The 17,510-nt window shown below is 39.4% G+C and overlaps 1 long non-coding RNA gene across 5 annotated transcripts in view; it reads left to right on the top strand.

Annotated features, from left to right (window-relative positions):
• The window catches only part of LOC102167132 (uncharacterized), a 659,279-nt gene that overhangs the window by 101,197 nt on the left and 540,572 nt on the right, over positions 1 to 17,510 (top strand). The window contains exon 1 of one of the 5 annotated variants that reach the window (XR_014813526.1): positions 14,346 to 14,505. The exons of the other annotated variants lie outside the window; for them this stretch is intronic. This is a non-coding gene — a long non-coding RNA (uncharacterized LOC102167132). Of the gene's footprint in view, positions 1 to 14,345; positions 14,506 to 17,510 lie in introns of those variants that run through there. 5 annotated transcript variants of the gene reach the window in all.

Genomic DNA, 17,510 nt, shown 5'->3' with positions numbered 1-17,510 from the left:
ACTTCCTCATGCTTTAAAGGAAATGAAACTTTGGGGAACATATCTTTTTAAATAGTGGCATATAGCCACCTAATTGTTTCTATATTTGGTAAAATAGAACATGAACCTTTTTTTTGTTTTTAACTTTATGGCTGCACCCCTGACATTTGGAAGTTCCCCGGCCAGGGGTTGAATCTGATCTGCAGCTTCAGCCTACTCCACAGCTGCAGGAATGCTGGGAATCAAACCCACACCTCTGCAGTGAACCAAGCTGCTGCAGTCAGAGTTCAGATTCTTAGCCCACTGTGCTCCAGAACATGAACTCTTTTTTTTTTTTTCTTTTTAGGGCCACACCCATGGCGTATGGAAGTTCCCAGGCTAGGGGTCTAATCGGAGCTACAGCTGCTGACCCACACCACAGCAACACCAGATCCGAGCCGTGTCTGCCACCTACACCACAGCTCACGGCAACGCCGGATCCTGAACCCACTGAGTGAGACCAGGGATCGAACCCGCAACCTCGTGATTCCTAGTCAGATTTGTTTCCACTACTCCACAATGGGAACTCCCCAGAGCAGGAACTCTTGAAGTGGGATGCTGTTGTAGTAGTCGAGGATTTTTGAAATGATAGTGCATCACAGTATTTATTTTTAAAACAATGATTAGGTCATATTCATTCTGTTGTAGGGAATACAGTTGGAGTAGACAAGTAGTGCCAGTTTTCTTTTTTCTGGTTCTCTTCATGTGCTTGCTTCTAATCATTTCTTTTGGTTTTTCTCATGGGCTTGTATTCTTGGATCCCACTTTATTTTCGCTTCTAATTTCAGACTCAAGCCACACCTCCATAAATTCTTGTTTAAAATGTGGTCTGAGGTATGGTTGGGCATGTGTATCTTATCAGTTGCTTCTAGTACACAGCCAGAGTTGGTAACCAGTGCTTTATGCTGTCTCGTTGGTTAGTTCATTCGCGTCCATAATTTGATATACTTTTCTGATGATTCACATGTGTATATCATCAGTTCTAATTTAACCTGAATTTCACTCGAATATGAAAATGCATGCTTGTCCCTCTCCTTTGATAGTGTCAGCATGCCATTCCTGAACTCATCCCCCACCAAGTCTCCTCACTTGCTCCTGCCTAGAATCCGAGAAGCAATCAGTTTTTCCTTTGCCTCTCCTACTCTATTTGAGTACTCAGCAATACTTGATAACTGGTCTTTGAAATGTTTCTCATGTCTTTTCCTTTATTCTCACTTGAACTTTCTTTTGTTTACCTAAGATCTTCTCATCTTAGCTTTCTTAATAGTTTCCACAGATTTCCCTTGTTCAGATCATCTTCCCAACTATTTGAACCCACCCACCTATCTATCTGGAATGATGTATTTAAAGCACCAAGGTAACCACACTGATCACAGTTAAAATTCTTCAGTGGCATCTCATCATTTACTGGATTCAGTTCAGGCTTCTGAGCAAAGTTATTTAAGGTAATTCCGTGACTGCCTTCTGTCTCCTTTCTCATTGCCAGATTCTATGATTCACACTTTAGTGTCCAGGATATGGAGTTACTTATAGTTGTCCCTAAACATCAGGTTCTCCTAGTTCTCCATGTTTTTGTTCATTTTCTTTTTTCTGTCTAAAATTACCATTCCCTGAGACTCATTTCAGGACAAAAGTCACACACAGATTGAAATACCATATGATATCACTTACATGTATGGTCTAAAATATGGCACAAATGAACCTGCCTGGAAAACAGAAACAGATTCATAGACAGAGTAGACTTGTGGTTGTCAAGGGAGAGGGATCAGGGAGTGGGAAGGACCGGGAGTTTGTGTTCATAGATGCGGTCTACCACATTGAGGATGGAGAAACAGCAAGGTCCTACTGCACAGCACGGGGAACTACATCCAATGTCCTAGGATAGACCATGATGAAAAATGATAAAAACAAAAACACGTGTGTGTGACTGAGTCACTTTTCCGTTCGGCAGAGATTGGCACAGCCTTGTAGATCAACGATACTTAAAAAAAGATAAAAGAAAAAACCAAAAAGACACAAACAGCGCATACCATTCAATACTAAACCAAAACCAGACAATCCAATTAAAAAAATGGGCAGAAGGAAGACCTCAATAGACGTCTCTCCAAAGAAGATACACCGATGAAAAATGTCATGGATAATTTGATTGGGATTGCATTGAATCTGTAGATTGCTTTGGGTAGTATGGCCATTTTTACAATGTTAATTTTTCCAACCCAGGAGAATCAATATCTTTCCATTTCTTTACATCTTCTTTAAGTTCCTTGATTAATGTTTTATAGTTCTCGGCATATAAGTCTTGGTCAGATGTATTCCCAGGTATTTTATTTTTGGGGGGGCAACTTTAAAAGGTATTGTATTCTTGTATTCCTTTTCTAATGTTTCATTGTTAGTATACAGAAATGCAACTGATTTCTGAGTGTTAATCTTCTATCCTGCTACTTTGCTGAATTTGTTGATCAGTTCAAGTCATTTTTGGGTTGAGTCCTTAGGGTTTTCTATATATAGTGTCATGTCATCTGCATACAGTGACAGTTTTACCTTTTCTCTTCCTACTTGGATGCCTTTTATTTCTTTTGTTTGTCTCATTGCTGTGACCAGGACTTCCAGCACTATGTTGAATAGCAGTGGTGAGAGTGGGCATCCTTGTCTTGTTCCAGATTTTAGTGGGAAGGCTTTCAGCTTTTCACCACTGAGTATTATATTTGCTGTGGGTTTGTCATAAATGGCTTTGATTATGTTAAGGTATGTTCCCTCTATACCCACTTCGGTAAGAGTTTTGATCATGAATGGATGTTGGGCTTTGTCAAATGCTTTTTCTGCATCTATTGAGATGATCATGTAGTTTTTGACTTTTCTTTTGCGAATGTGGTGTGTGACGTTGATTGATTCGTGTATGTCGAACCATCCTTGTGCACCTGGGATGAATCCCACCTGGTTGTGGTGTATGATCTTTTTGATGTGTTGCTGGATTTAGTTGGCTAAAATTTTGTTAAGAATTTTCACATCTATATTCATCAAAGATATTGGCTTTATAGTTTTCTTTTTTGGTGGTATCTTTATCTGGTTTTGGAATTAGGGTGATTGTGGCATCATAGAATGTCTTTGGGAGTGTTCTTTCTGACATTTTTCACAAAAGTAGAACAAACAATCCAAAAATTTGTATGGAACCACAAAAGACCCAGAATTGCCAAAGCAGTCCTGAGAAACAAAAACCAAGCAGGAGGCAGAACTCTCCCAGACTTCAAGCAATATTACAAAGCCACAGTCATCAAGACAGTGTGGTACTGGTACCAAAACAGACATACAGACCAATGGAACAGCATAGAGAACCCAGAAATAAACCCAGACACCTATGGTCAATTAGTCTTTGACAAAGGAAGCAAGAACATAAAATGGGAAAAAGAAAGTGTATTCAGCAAGCATTGCTGGGAAACCTGGACAGCTGCATGCACATCAATGAAACTCAAACACACCCTCACACCATGCACAAAAATAAACTCAAAATTGAAAGACTTAAATATAAGACGAGACACCATCAAACTCCTGGAAGAGAACACAGGCAAAACATTCTCTGACATCAACCTTACAACTGTTTTCTCAGGTCAGTCTCCCAAAGCAACAGAAATAAAAGCAAAAATAAACCAGTGGGACCCAATCAATCTGACAAGATTTTGAACAGCAAAGGAAATCAAAATGAAACCAAAAAGACAACTTACAGAATGGGAGAAAATAGTTTCAAATGATGCAACTGACAAGGGCTTAATCTCTAAAAATATACAAGCAACTTCTGCAACTCGACAGCAAAAAAACCTAACAACCCAATGGAAAAATGGGCAAAAGACCTGAACAGACATTTCTCCAAGGAAGATATGCAGATGGCCAACAAGCACATGAAAAAAATGCTCAACGTCCCTGATTTTAGAGAAATGCAAATAAAAACTACCATGAGATACCACCTCACACCAGTCAGAATGGCCATCATTAATAAATCCACAAATAACAAGTGCTGGAGGGGGTGTGGGGAAAAGGGAACCCTCCTGCACTGTTGGTGGGAATGTAAGCTGGCACATCCACTATGGAGAACAGTATGGAGGTACCTTAGAAAACTGTATATAGAACTACCATATGACCTAGCAATCCCACTCTTGGGCATATATCCGGACAAAACTTTCCTTGAAAAAGACACATGCACCCGCATGTTCACTGCAGCACTATTCTCAACAGCCAAGACATAGAAACAACCCAAATGTCCATCGACAGATGATTTGATTAGGAAGATGTAGTGTGTATACACAATGGAATACTACTCAGCCATAAAAAAGAACAAAATGCAGCAACATGGATGGAACTAGAGACTTTCATTCTGAGTGAAGTGAGTCAGAAGGAGAAAGAAAAATACCATATGATATCATTTATATCTGGAATCTAATATATAGCACAAATGAAGCTTTCCACAGAAAAGAAAATCATAGACTTGGAGAATAGATTTGTGGTTGTCAAGGGGGAGGGGGAGGGAGTATGATGTATTGGGAGCTTGGGGTTAATAGACACAAACTATTGCCTTTGGAATGGATTAGCAATGAGATCCTGCTGTGTAGCACTGGGAACTATGTCTGGTCACTTATGATGGAGCATGATAATGTGAGGAAAAAGAATGTATACATGTATGTATAACTGGGTCACCATGCTGTACAGTAGAAAATTGACAGAACGCTGTAAAGCAGCTATAATGGAAAAAAAATAAAAATCATTATATAGAAAAATAAATAAAACAAAAAAATGTAGTGATGGCCAACAGGCATCGAAAAGATAAATGCACCCTTAGTGTTCATAGCTATATTATTTACAATAGCTAAGACATAGAAACAACCCAAGAGCCCATCAACAGATGATTGATTTAAGAGAATGTGGTGTGTGTGTATATATATATATATATCTCAATTGAATATTACCCAGCCACAAAAAGAATGAAATGTTGACATTTGCAGCAACATGGTTGGACCTAGAGATTATCATAGTAAGTGGAGTAAATCAGACATAGAAAGACAAATCCTATGTGATATAATTGATACATGGAATCTAAAAAATAATGCAAATGAATTTGTACAGAACAGAGACAGATTCACAGACTTAGAAAACAAACTTACGGCTACCAAAGAGGAAAGAGGGAGGGATAATTGAGCAGTATGGGATTGACAGATACAAACTTCTCTACACAAAATAGGTAACAACAAGGCTATACATATGTGTATGTGTTTGTGTAAATTAATCTCTCTCTCTCTATATATATATATATATGTATATATATCTGAATAAACTTTGGTATACACCTGAAACTAACAAAATATTGTGAATTAACTATACCTCAATAAAAAATTCATTAGTTAAAATTACCTTTCACCTTTTTAAAACCAACCTTTAATCATCCCTTACTGCTTAATTCAGGTATCACCTCTTATGAAATGACCTCTCTGACTTACCAGTCTTGGATAAAGTTCCCTTTGGCTTGTCCTAGCACTCTGGGAGTTCCCTTTTCATGAATTATTATAGAATTAAAAATATAATTAATTTACTTATTTATTTCTCTCTCCACTAAAATGTAAGCAGGAGCCCTGTCTTCCCATCTTCATATCCTCAGTGCCTACCTGGAACTGTATCTGGAACTTAGTGGGTTTTAATTACACACTTTTTGAATGAAATGATTCCTGACAGCTCTTCTAAATCACCATATATCCTATAGGCAAAGCACCTCAATTAATGTGTTTCTCTTGTGAAATGGGTTGATGAATTATGGTTATACATTTTTTTTGTGATCAGTTCTCTTAAGACGTTTCAGAAAGTATCATGTAGCATTGACAAGAAAGTGTCACCTGATTTACAGTTGCTGCCCCTTACCCGATACTCCCCTTAAGGTGTTCGTAGTGATTTGACGTGTGAAGCTGTCCTTACATGATGCCTAACTGCATTCTCTGCTCTTTGCAGTCAATTCTTGATTATCCATAGTCATCGTAGAAAGGGAAGATGTAGAGAATCTAAAAACCTCATTTACATCAACTGCCTCTTTCATCAGGTCTTTTGCCAGGGATAATAATGAGTGCAGCAAAGTTGGTGAAGGTAACAAATGAGCTGTGAAATGGCAAAAACTCATGTTGCTAGAAAAGAAAAGAAAAAGCTCCCAATAATACACATCTGAATAGTCGGTCACAGAATAACATAGAATCAACCATATTTTTAAAATGAGAATTTAGTGTTTGTGATCAATGAAGACTGATGACTTCAGCTTCTGTAAGAGTATCTAAACTTGTTTTAATCATAAGCAAAGTAAATGGTTGTATACATGCTATTGTGTTGGGTGTTCAAAGTTGGTCATTTTCCTGCAAATATCACATTCACTCTCTTGCCTCAGTGCCTAAATTTCTGCCATTAAAATATACAAAGCATGCAAAAACAGGGGTGGAGGGCACGGGGACCAAAAGTAAAAACAAAGCCCACCTACACCTAATGTTTTTAGATCTGGTTGTGCTAATGCCATATGGTTATATGCCTTAATATTCTTGTCACATAGACTTTTAGGGACCTTTATATTCCATTTCAGCTTTAGAGGACAGTTATAAGGCAGGTGAGTCAATGCAAGTAGTATTTCTGTAGGCACTCCCAAATGACTGTCTTTGTTTCAGTGGAATTGACAAGGTCAGTTACAACTTCCAAATTGCTCTAGAAGCACCTGCAGCTTTAAATTCTCATAGTTTTGAAGGCTGATCTTGCTGGAGATGGAAGAGACCTTAGATCTCCAAGCAAATTTTTTTTTTGGTATTTTTTTGTATTAGGGTTCTCTAGACAAACATAACCAATGGTGTGTGTGTGTGTAGAAGAGATTTGTTTGAAGGATTTGGCCCATGTTATTATGGAGAATGGCAAATCCAAAATCTGCAGAATGGGATCCATGGCTGGAGACCAGGAAGTGCTGCAGTTCAAGTCCAAGGGACATCTGCTGGCAGAATTTCCTCTTGCTTGTGGAAGTCACTCTTTTGTTCTGTTCAGGCCTTCAAATGATTGGATGAGGTCCACCCATGTTATGGAGGGCAGTCTGCTTTACTCAATGTTTATTGATGTAAATGTTAATCTTATCCAAAAACACACTCTCAGAATTATCCAGAATGATGTTTGACCACATAACTGGGCACCATGACCCAGATGGATTGACACATAAAATTAACCATCACACTCTTCACCTGTTAGATGATGAAAGAGACCTAGGGAAGTGATATAACTTGCTTGGTAGTTGAGCTTAAAATAGTATCCAAATCTTTTGATTTCTTAATTGGTGCCCTTTCTACTATAGAACATTGACTTTTCATAAATATGATAATGACCAGGGCAGGGGGCAGTGCAGGATTTACCTCTGAAATAAATGACTCAGAAATAAATGCTGATAGTGTTTCATTAAAAAATTTCAATTAAACAGAACTTTCGTGATATTTCAGAATGTCTAGAATACTTGGTCCCTGCCTAAATTGCCAGTAGTAGGTTTGTATTATTAAAAAAATTCAGCTTTATTGAGATATAATTCACATACCACAAACATCACTCATTTAAAGTGTACAATTCAATGTTTTTTAGTATATTCACAAAGTTGTGCAACCATCAGTATCATCTCTTTCCTGAATATTTTCATCACTCCCTGTTCCTTCTCCCTTTCTTCCCTAGAATCCACTAATCTTCTATCTTAATAGATTTGCCTTTCTGGACAATACCTATAACTGTAACCATATAATATGTGGCTTTTGTGACTGGTTTTTTTCACTTAGCATGGTTTTTAATCCATGTTGCAACATTTCATCAGTACTTCTTTCCTTTTTTATTGCCGAATATTATTCCATTGTATGGATATACCACATTTTGTTTATTCATTTATCAATTGACAGATATTTAGATAGTTTCTACTTTTTAGCTATTAGGAATGATTCTGTAGTGAATATTTGTGTGCAGTTTTTGTGGAGACATTTGTTTTCAATTCTCTAGGGTATATACCTAGAAGCAGAATTAGTGGGTCAAATGGAAACTCTATGTTTAACTTTTTGAGACCCAATCAGACTCTTTTCTATTGTGGTCTCATAATTTTACACCATTAGCAATGTACGTGTTCCAGTTTCTCCATATCCTCACCAACACTTGTTATTACCTATTTTTTTTCCTATTAAAAACATTTTAGTGTGAAGTGGTATCTAATTGTACATTTGATTTGTATTCCCTAATGACTAATGATTTTGAACATCTCTTCATGTGCTTATTGTATATCTTCTTTGGAGAAATTGCTATTCAAATCTTTTACCTATCTCTTAATTGAGGTGTTTTGTTTTGTTTTGTTTTTACTGTTGACTATAAGAGTTCTTAATATATTTAGGCCACAAGGCCATTTATCAGATACATAATCCACAAATATTTTCTCCTAGTCTATGGTATTTATCAAGGACACTTTCTTCATGGTGCCCATGAAGTATAAAAGTTTTTAATTTTGATGAAATTTGGTTTATATTTTCTTTTTTCTTAATTGGTATCAAATCTAAGAGAAAATTGTTTAATCCAAGATTGTAAAGATTTACTCGTATTTTTTCTAAGTTTTATACTTTTTGCTCCTATATTCTATGATCCATTTGAGGTTTTGTTTGATTGTCTTATAGATTGTGAGGTAGGGATCTAACTTCATTCTTTTGCACCCAGCTGTGCCAACATCATTTTGAAAAGACTATTCTTTCTCATTCAGTGGTCCTGACATGCTTGTCAAAAATCTATTAAGCTTAAATTTAGGAGTTATGTCTGGATCTAAATTCTATTCCATTGATTTATATGACTGTTTTTATACCAGTAACATATTGTCTTGATTATTGTGGCTTTGTAGTAAGTTTTGAAATCAGAATGTATGAGTCCTCCAAATTTGTTCTTTTTAAAAGTTACTTTAGCTATTCTGAGTTCCTTGCATTTCCATATGAATTTTCAATCAGCATGTTGATGTCTGCAAAACAGGAGGTTGGGGTGTTGATAAGGTTTGCATTAAATCTGTAGATCAGGCCAAGGAATATTTTCATCTTAACTATATTGTCTTTCAATCCATGAACACAGAATATCTTCCCTTTTGCTTATTTCTTCTTTGATTTCCTTCAATGATATTTTGTAGTTTTTTAGCATACATGTTGTACACATCTGCTAATTTTATTCTCAAGTATTGTACTCTTTTCATGCTATTATAAATGGAATTGTTTTCCTTATTTTATTTTCAGAATGTTTATTGCTAGTATGTAGAAATACAATCGATTTTTGTGTATTGATCTCGTATCCTGCTATGTTGCTGAACTTGGTCCCTGTCGTTTTGATAACTAGAAATTACTCCCATATGCAGTTGACCCTTGAACAACAGAGGTTTGAACTGGGCAACTACACTTACACACAAATTTTTTTTATAGTAAATACCATAGTACTACATATTCTCATTTAAAGGAATCCACAGTGTAGAACCACAGATATGAAAGAGCTGCATATAACAGAGGAACCTCATATATGGAGGGCTGACTCTAAGTTACACCCAGATTTTCAACTGTGTGGAGTGTCAGGGCCCCAAACCCCCACATTGTTCAAGGCTCAATAATATTTCCTAAAGCTTGTGGATGGCAGAAAGTGGTAATCTGCCTGAGCGAGAATCCCAAATGAAGAGTGCCGGAGCATGGTCTGAAAAATGAGGGTTGAATCTGTTGGTCTGAAACAAATAGACTGCCAGCTATTTCCCCAGCAAAGATGGGTTTATTTGGAACCAGGAGAGAAAACTGTAATTCAGGGTCTGCAGCCATGGTGCATACACCACATGCAAGTTCCCTTTCAGCAAGAATGGTTTATTGGATTAATAAAAAGTTGAATTTCTTAAAATTGTCAGCTGTCAGTGCTGGCTGTTGGGATTGTTAAACCTCTTGACATTGAAGGGGAGAGACAAATGGCAAAGATGCGCTTGAGAGAGGAGCGCTTGCGGTAATAAGCAAGTACTAAGGGAAGAGAAGTCAGAAATCCCTTGTGGTGGGGATGGCTGAAGAATTGTAAGATGTCTCACACTGTGTTTTTATCTTCTACTGTGCGGACTATCCCTTGATTTTCACTAATGGCATGGGAATGAAATAGTCTGGTTAATTTATCTCCACTTAAAAGGAGAGTTACCATTGTGTTATATAGTTTTGATTTCCAAAGAGCTAGAGTATAGCAAAATATATTTACATTAAACTTTTCTTAGACTAGAGAGGCAACATGATAAACTATTTATAATGTAGAGGAGGAGGGGAAAGGCAGAGAAAGAAATGCTCCAGGAAGTGTTTTTCACAATTTTCATATATTAATATATTTATGCTATAGGGATTGCTATTATCATCACTCCATTTCATAGATGAAGAAAGAAAATTCATAGAAATTTAAAAATATCCTGGGTAATGCAGCTAGTAAGTGGCAAAATCAGTGCTTGACTTCAAAGCTCTTTCAAGTTCCACTATACCATGCTGCTTTTTTTAGGGCTGCTGTGCTGCCCATCTGCGGGAGTGCCATTCGCACAGAATGCAGTGTGAATGGTACCTGCTAGAGCTGGCAACACAGTGGCCCTGGAGAGGAAGCAGGACTCTGGTCCTAGCTACGTGACTGGGGAAAGTCACTTGTCCTTTCTTAGTTTCCATAACTCTGCAATAGGGACCCTAATATCATCTTTTTTTTTAATTGAAGTATAGTTGACTTGTAATGTTGTGATACTTTCTGGTGTGCCGTAAAGTGATTCATAGAAATATATATGAATATATATAACTATATAAAAATATAGAGTATATACAAGTTGCATATATTTATATATAATATACATGTATACATTTATATAAAATATGTAAAAGTTATGTATGTATAACTATAAAACTTCCCCATATGGTTTCATTACAGGATATTGAGTATGGTTCCCTGTGCTGTATAGTAGGACCTGTTGTTCATCTACTTTATATATGGAGATTTGTATCTGCTAATCCCAAATTCCTAATTTATTCCCTCTGCTCTATTCCCCTTTGGTAACTATAAGTTTGTTTTCTATGTTTGTGAGTCTGTTTTGTAAATAAATTCATTTTATCATATTTTAAATTCCACATATAGGTGATTTCATATGATAATTATCTTTCTCTTTCTGACTTGCTTCACTTAATATGATGATCTCTAGATCCACCTATGTTGCTGCAAGTGGCATTATTTTGTTCTTTTTTATGACTGAGTAGTATTCCATTGTGTGTGTGTGTGTGTGTGTGTGTACCACATCTTCTTTATTCATTCATCTGTCGATGGACATTTAGATTGCTTCCATGTCTTGGCTATTGTAAATAGTACTTTTATGAACATAGGGTTACGTGTATCTTTTCAAGTTATAGTTTTGTCTGGATATATACCCAGGAGTGGAATTTCTGGATCACATGGCAACTTTATTTTTAGTCTCTCTCCCTCCAGCTTTAGTAAGGAAAAATTGACAAATAGAACAATATGCTTAAAGTGTACAATGTGATGCATTGACATACATACACATTGTGGAATGATTACCAAGATCAAGATAAGTAACACATTCTACACCTAAAACTAACACCATATTGTAAATCAGCTATACCTCAATTTTAAATGCTATATCATTAGCTAGGATGACCATGCTGTATATAAGATCCTCAAAACTTCATTTTTTTTAAGCCATTTTATTGAGGTACAGTTGATTTATAACGTTGTGTTAATTTCTGCTATACACCAAAATAATTCAGTCATACTTATATGTACTCTTTTTCATATTCTTTTCCATTATGGTTTATCATAGGATATGGAATATAGTTTCCTGTGCTGTATAGTAGGATCTTGTTGTTTATCCATCCTGTATGTAATAGTTTGCATCTGCCAACTCCAGACTTCCAATCCTTCCTCCCTCACCCCTTTCCCCCCGACAACCACAGGTCTGTTCTGTATTCTGTGATCTGTTTATGTTTTTTAAGTAAGTTCATTTGTGTCATATTTTAGATTCCACATGTAAATGATATCGTATGCTATTTGTCTTCCTCTTTCTGACTTCTCTTAGTATGATAATCCCTGCGTCCATCGATGTTGCTGCAAATGGCATTATTTCATTCTTTTTATGGCCGAGTAATATTTTATTGTATATATGTACTACATCTCTGTGCGTTCATCCACTGATAGACATTTAGGTTGTTTCCATATCTTGGCTTATTGTAAATAGTTCTGCTGTGAACACTATGTATCTTTTTGAATCCTAATTTTGTCTGGATATACGCCCAGGAGTGGAGTTGTTGGATCTTATGGCAACTCTGTTTTTTAGTTTCTGGGGGAACCTCCACACTGTTTTCCGCAGTGGCTGCCCCAATTTCCATTTCCACCAGCAGATTTTTTTTGTTATTGAGTTGAATGGACTCTTTGTATATTTTGGAAATGAAGCCCTTGTCAATCACAACATTTGCAAATATGTTTTCCAGTCCTTAGGTTGTCTTTTCATTTTGTTTATGGTTTACTTTGCTGTGCAAAAGCTTGTAAGTTTGATTAGGTCCCATTTGTTTATTTTTGCTTTTATTTCATTTTCCTTGGGAGACTGACCTAGGAAAATGTTATTATGATTTATGCCTGAGACTGTTTTGCCTGTGTTCTCTTCAGCATTTTATGGTATCCTGTCTTATAGTTAAGTCTTTAAGCCATTTTGAGTTTATTTTTTGTGCAGGGTGTGAGGGAGATTGTAACTTCATTGGTTTACATGCTAATATCATCTCCTGATGACTGCCTTGGACTTTGCTATGCATCGTAAGAGATAAATATAAAAAATATAAAGGCAGTTAGAAATAAGGAATGTTGGAGAAGAGGCAGAATTCACATCAGTCCCTTGACCTGTCTTCAGCTCATCATGTCAAACATTGTTTATCATTATAGCAGGGGTGTGTGCTGGCACCAGTGTCCGGAGAGTTTTAGTTATTAGAGTGCTGACTGACAGAGGCTCTGCCCCCAGATGTTTCTGTGGAATGAAAGCCTCTGTGAGTGCAGGGCTGCCCAGCGACATCCAGACTCTGTATTTAAAGGTGATGCTTGGAGGACAGCTGGAGAGGCTGTGCTTGACTGGGAGTCTGGCAAGCTGCTTGCTATCCTGAAGAGGAAATGAAAAGATCCTGTAGCATGTTCTGTAGAGTCTGCAGGAACCGGGAAAGAAGGCCCTATTTGTTATATTTATTGGAGATATTATTATTTGTTTTATGCTGTGTGGAAGGAGGGTCAGAGCTATAATCTATTGATCATTTAGTTTTATGAAGTTCTCAAATGGGTGATCTGGTGTTTTTCTGACAGAGAGGCTATGGTTCCTGAACACCAGTAATAAGATTGTCATGTCATTTTCTTCTCGTTGGTCTTTTTATGGCTTTTTATCTCTTTGCTGATATTGCCTCTCGCCAACTGCACCTCCCCCCTTGCAACTGTCTCTTTTTTTTCCTTTCACCCTCTCAGGGCCATGTTTAGGACCAGCTTGCTTCGTTCCCTAGAATCTGCCCTGCCCTATGTTTCTAAGAGATGACGCCTCTCTGCTTTTCACATTTCATCCTGTGAAACAGTCTGCCCACTGCAGTCACTGTTGTAAAGTCTTCATAGTAAACACTGGAATGCAACTTGGGAAGAAATAGGTCAGGGAAGCAGAGACCAAATGTTCGTTTCGCAGCCACAGTGTGAGCAGATGGGTAACAGAATGAGGTGGCTCTCTCTGTGGGCCTCAGTTTTCTGCAAACCCAGGATCTCCTGGGATTCATGCTCTTTCAAGATCCCTGAGAATTGAGCAGATGAGCCATGAGCACGGTCTTCCTACTGTCAGACACCAAGGTGATTGTCCTCCTTTCAGCTCTCTTCTCATGCAGAGAGTAAGTGTGAGTAGATGTCTCCTTTCTCCCCCTTGGCACCTAGGAATGCACTCAGGAACTCAAAATCTCCTTGGGAGACACTGCTAAACAGCTTGGCTCTCAACAGAGGACAAATGAGGGACATTGCCTCCTGGAGGTTGCCAGTGGCCACACATGGATGAAATGCCATCCTGCCCTCATTGCCAGGCAGTCACCCAGATGAGGTGCTTCCGAAATCATTCATAGGCTGGCAGCCCTTTGCTCCCAAGGAACTTAGAGTTAAGAAAGAGAAGCTGTTAAAAAAGAAAAAAACGGAACAAATACGAAGAGTATACCTTTAAGGACTAGGTTGGCATGCATGCAATGAGAGCAGAAAGACTAGCAAGGCAGGCAGCCCGTGCCCAGGCTAGTGAAGAGTTAAGCTCGGAATGGCTGTGGGAGGCTGGTGTTATGGCTGGGGAACCAACTGCCTAATGTCTTTTAACCGGACTGTTTAGCAAAGCTTCATTATGAATGTAATTGTGTGCGTGCGCAGGCTCACCGCACGGAGGGAACGCTCACAGTAAAGGTATGATTGTATTGCCCGCTGCCATGCCAATTACTGGATATTAATGGCAGGATGGCATGCATATGCCGGAGCTGGGAAGCAGAAGGTTAATAGACGAACAGCACCAGAAGAGCCCATTTATCAGTTTCTATTTATCTCTCCTTGGGAGGTGGCAGGTTTACAGTAAATACCTTCTGTCCTCCTAATTTTCTAATGATGGGGATAATGATGGAGAATGCCGGAGTCATTAACTGGGACAGGCTCTGCGCATCACTCTGTCAACCACATCTCCCAAGACCTGCAATGAGAAGTGATGGGCCCCAGCTGTTCGCCAGAACCCCTCTTCCTCCCACCCCCTCCCCCCTCAACTGCAGGCTCGGGAAATTGCTCCCCAGATGAAGAGGGTGGAGGCCCCGCGTGGGTGAGAAGCACGAGAGAAGGGGAGCGAAGCTCTTGAGACAGAAGCACAGCCTTTCCTGCTCCTCTTCTCTGCATAGAACTTAGAGGAAGTGCTCTTGATACACACACTGGAGTGCTTCTCCAGTGATGCCAGAGCCACTAGGAGTTCTAGGTAGAAATGGGTAATGAAGGAGCAATTGACGTGGATCTGCCGGGGGAGAGCAGGAAAGCGGATTTTCTTTTCAGAAACTGGGCGAAATCAAAAGTCTGTATAATTCATTTCATAGAGGTAGAGTCTTTTCTTTAACATGCTGAAGGCAGGCTAAAACATCCTAGACTGATTGGCTTGGATGTGCTTTTTTCCCCCAGCAGTGATCGTGAGGTGTCTATTTTATCTTGTTGTTATACGTAGAATCTTTCACCTTTTACTTCCTATCGAAACATAACCTGGATTTACCTCCATAGTTTCTAGAGCTCTTGGAAAGCTACGAACTTGTTATTTTTTATTTTGGGAAGCCCATTGGCTGTTTCTAGAATTTGCTCTCTGTAAGTTAAGGCAAGCTGGTATTTTACCTGTATGAGTTTTGATTATTTTGCTGTCAAATAATGGGAGCACACTTAGGCTGACACTAGCCAAACATAAAAGTTGTCTCCTAAGGGTGTGCAGTTATCTCTGGATCAGGGATGTACTTGGGCCTCAAGAATAGTCTGAGACTACTGATATGGTTATTGCTGATACTCTCTCTCTCATAGACTTTATGGCTCTCTACTTAATTCTTTTCTTTTTCTATAAATCTGCTCTATTTTCCTCAGAACACAAGATGGAAAAATAGAGCTGCATACACTGCCGTGATTTGTGTATTTCCCATGCAGATCTTGAAGATGGACCAAGTCAACCACTATCTTCCTTCCTTCCTTCCCCCTCCCTCTTCCTTCCTTTCTTCCTTCATTCTTTCCTCTCTCTCTTTCCTTCTTCCTTCCTTCCTTCCTTCCTTTCCCCGCTTTCCCCTCCAGGGGTGAAACTCTGCCCCCGTTGTCTTCTCGTACATCCAGACATTGGAATCAGGCACATGAGCACGTGCACTGTGAGGGGTGGAGCAGAGATAGGAGGTTGACAGCTAAGCCGACAGCCTGTGAGCTACCCGCTCTGGCTAACCATCATAGAACCACCTGCTGGTAGGAGACAGGATTTTTCTCTTGGGAAATTTACTCAACACCCTGAACAGTGATAAGCACTCTCAGCATCGGACCTGGATCAGCTCCCCGTTCTCTTATTCACTGTGTGATTTTTCCACCTCTCTTTGATCTCAGCTCTGTAGCAGGAATGCTAGCACCGTACCTATGAAGTGGGGAGTCAGGAGGATTAAATGAGATGCTGTCTCAGGTGCTCGGTGAGCACCCCACATACAGAAAGAGCCCCAAATGTGTAGTGGCTGTTATGGTTGTCAGTATGAATTGTCCAAGTTTGAAGCGTTTCTGTTCTCCAAAGATGAGCCGGTCATTTGTAGCACACGTGCGGTAGACTGTATTTTCGGAAAGGGCTGCGGTCATTTTTCCAGCTCTGCATGCTCTTCCAGATCCCAACAAGATGCTGAATAATTTCTCTTCGTGTAGAGATTGGGTGGGGCCTTGTGAGTACCTCAGTGAATGGAGTGCAGCAGAAGGGATGCTGACGGACGCTAGATCACGAAATACAATACAGCTTCCATCACGGCTGGCATTGCGGGGGCCCCCCACCCAGAAAAACCCCATGGTAGGCTTGTTTTAATGCTTTGCGGTAGCTGTCTTGGAATTCTCAGTTATTTTTAAACAGGGAGCCCTGCATTTTCAATTTGCACTGAGTCTCAAAACTTATTCCTCGGTGGCTCAGAAACTGACGTTAATGCCCATGAGGATGCGGGTTCGATCCCTGGCCCTCGCTCAGCGGATTAAGGATCCAGTGCTGTTGTGAGCTGTGGCATAGGTCGCAGATGCAGCTCAGCTCTGGCGTGGCTGTGGCGAAGGCTGCAGCTGCGGCTCTGATTCCCTAGCCCGGGAACTTCCACATGCTGCAGGCGTGGCCTTAAAAACATTTAAACAAAATGTTGCTGTCGGTCCTGCTTCCATGAGGCTCTCTCTCTCTCGGGACTTCCACCTTGGTCTCTCTGAACCAGAGAGAAGACCAGGCACGCTGAAGACATCAAGCGGGGAGGCCACGTGGAGGTCGCCTGGGGTTGGAAAGAGATAACCGAGGAACCCCATTCCTCCAGCCTCAAGCTCCTGGCGTCTTCTCAGCCCAAGTGGCAGGCACGTGAGGGAACAAGTCCTCAGGTGATTCTACACCCGGCCTTTCCATCAGTCAGCTGACACTGAGTGGAGCGAGACAAGCTTTCCAGGTCTAACTCTGCTCAGCTGGTAGATGTGGGAGCAGAGTAAATGTTGTGGTCTTAAGCTGCTGGGAGATGATTCGTGCTGTGGTCACAGGTAATAGGAGCCAAACCATTTCAGAATAACACGGAGAATGGGGTCTTAGCTGCCAGAGTAGTAGAGGTGAATGACTAGTTTTTTCCTAATTTAGAGCACGTCGACACAAATGAATGTTAACATTACACAAAACATCATTTTCGTTTTCATCTTAAAAGGTGTTC

This window comes from Sus scrofa, chromosome 8 (assembly GCF_054392235.1).
Source record: "Sus scrofa isolate SSC_HxYL_T2T_F1_AM1 chromosome 8, Sscrofa_HxYL_maternal_Yorkshire_Landrace_v2.0, whole genome shotgun sequence".
NCBI classification, from domain to species: domain Eukaryota; kingdom Metazoa; phylum Chordata; class Mammalia; order Artiodactyla; family Suidae; genus Sus; species Sus scrofa.
This window is presented reverse-complemented; position numbering and strand designations above follow the sequence as displayed.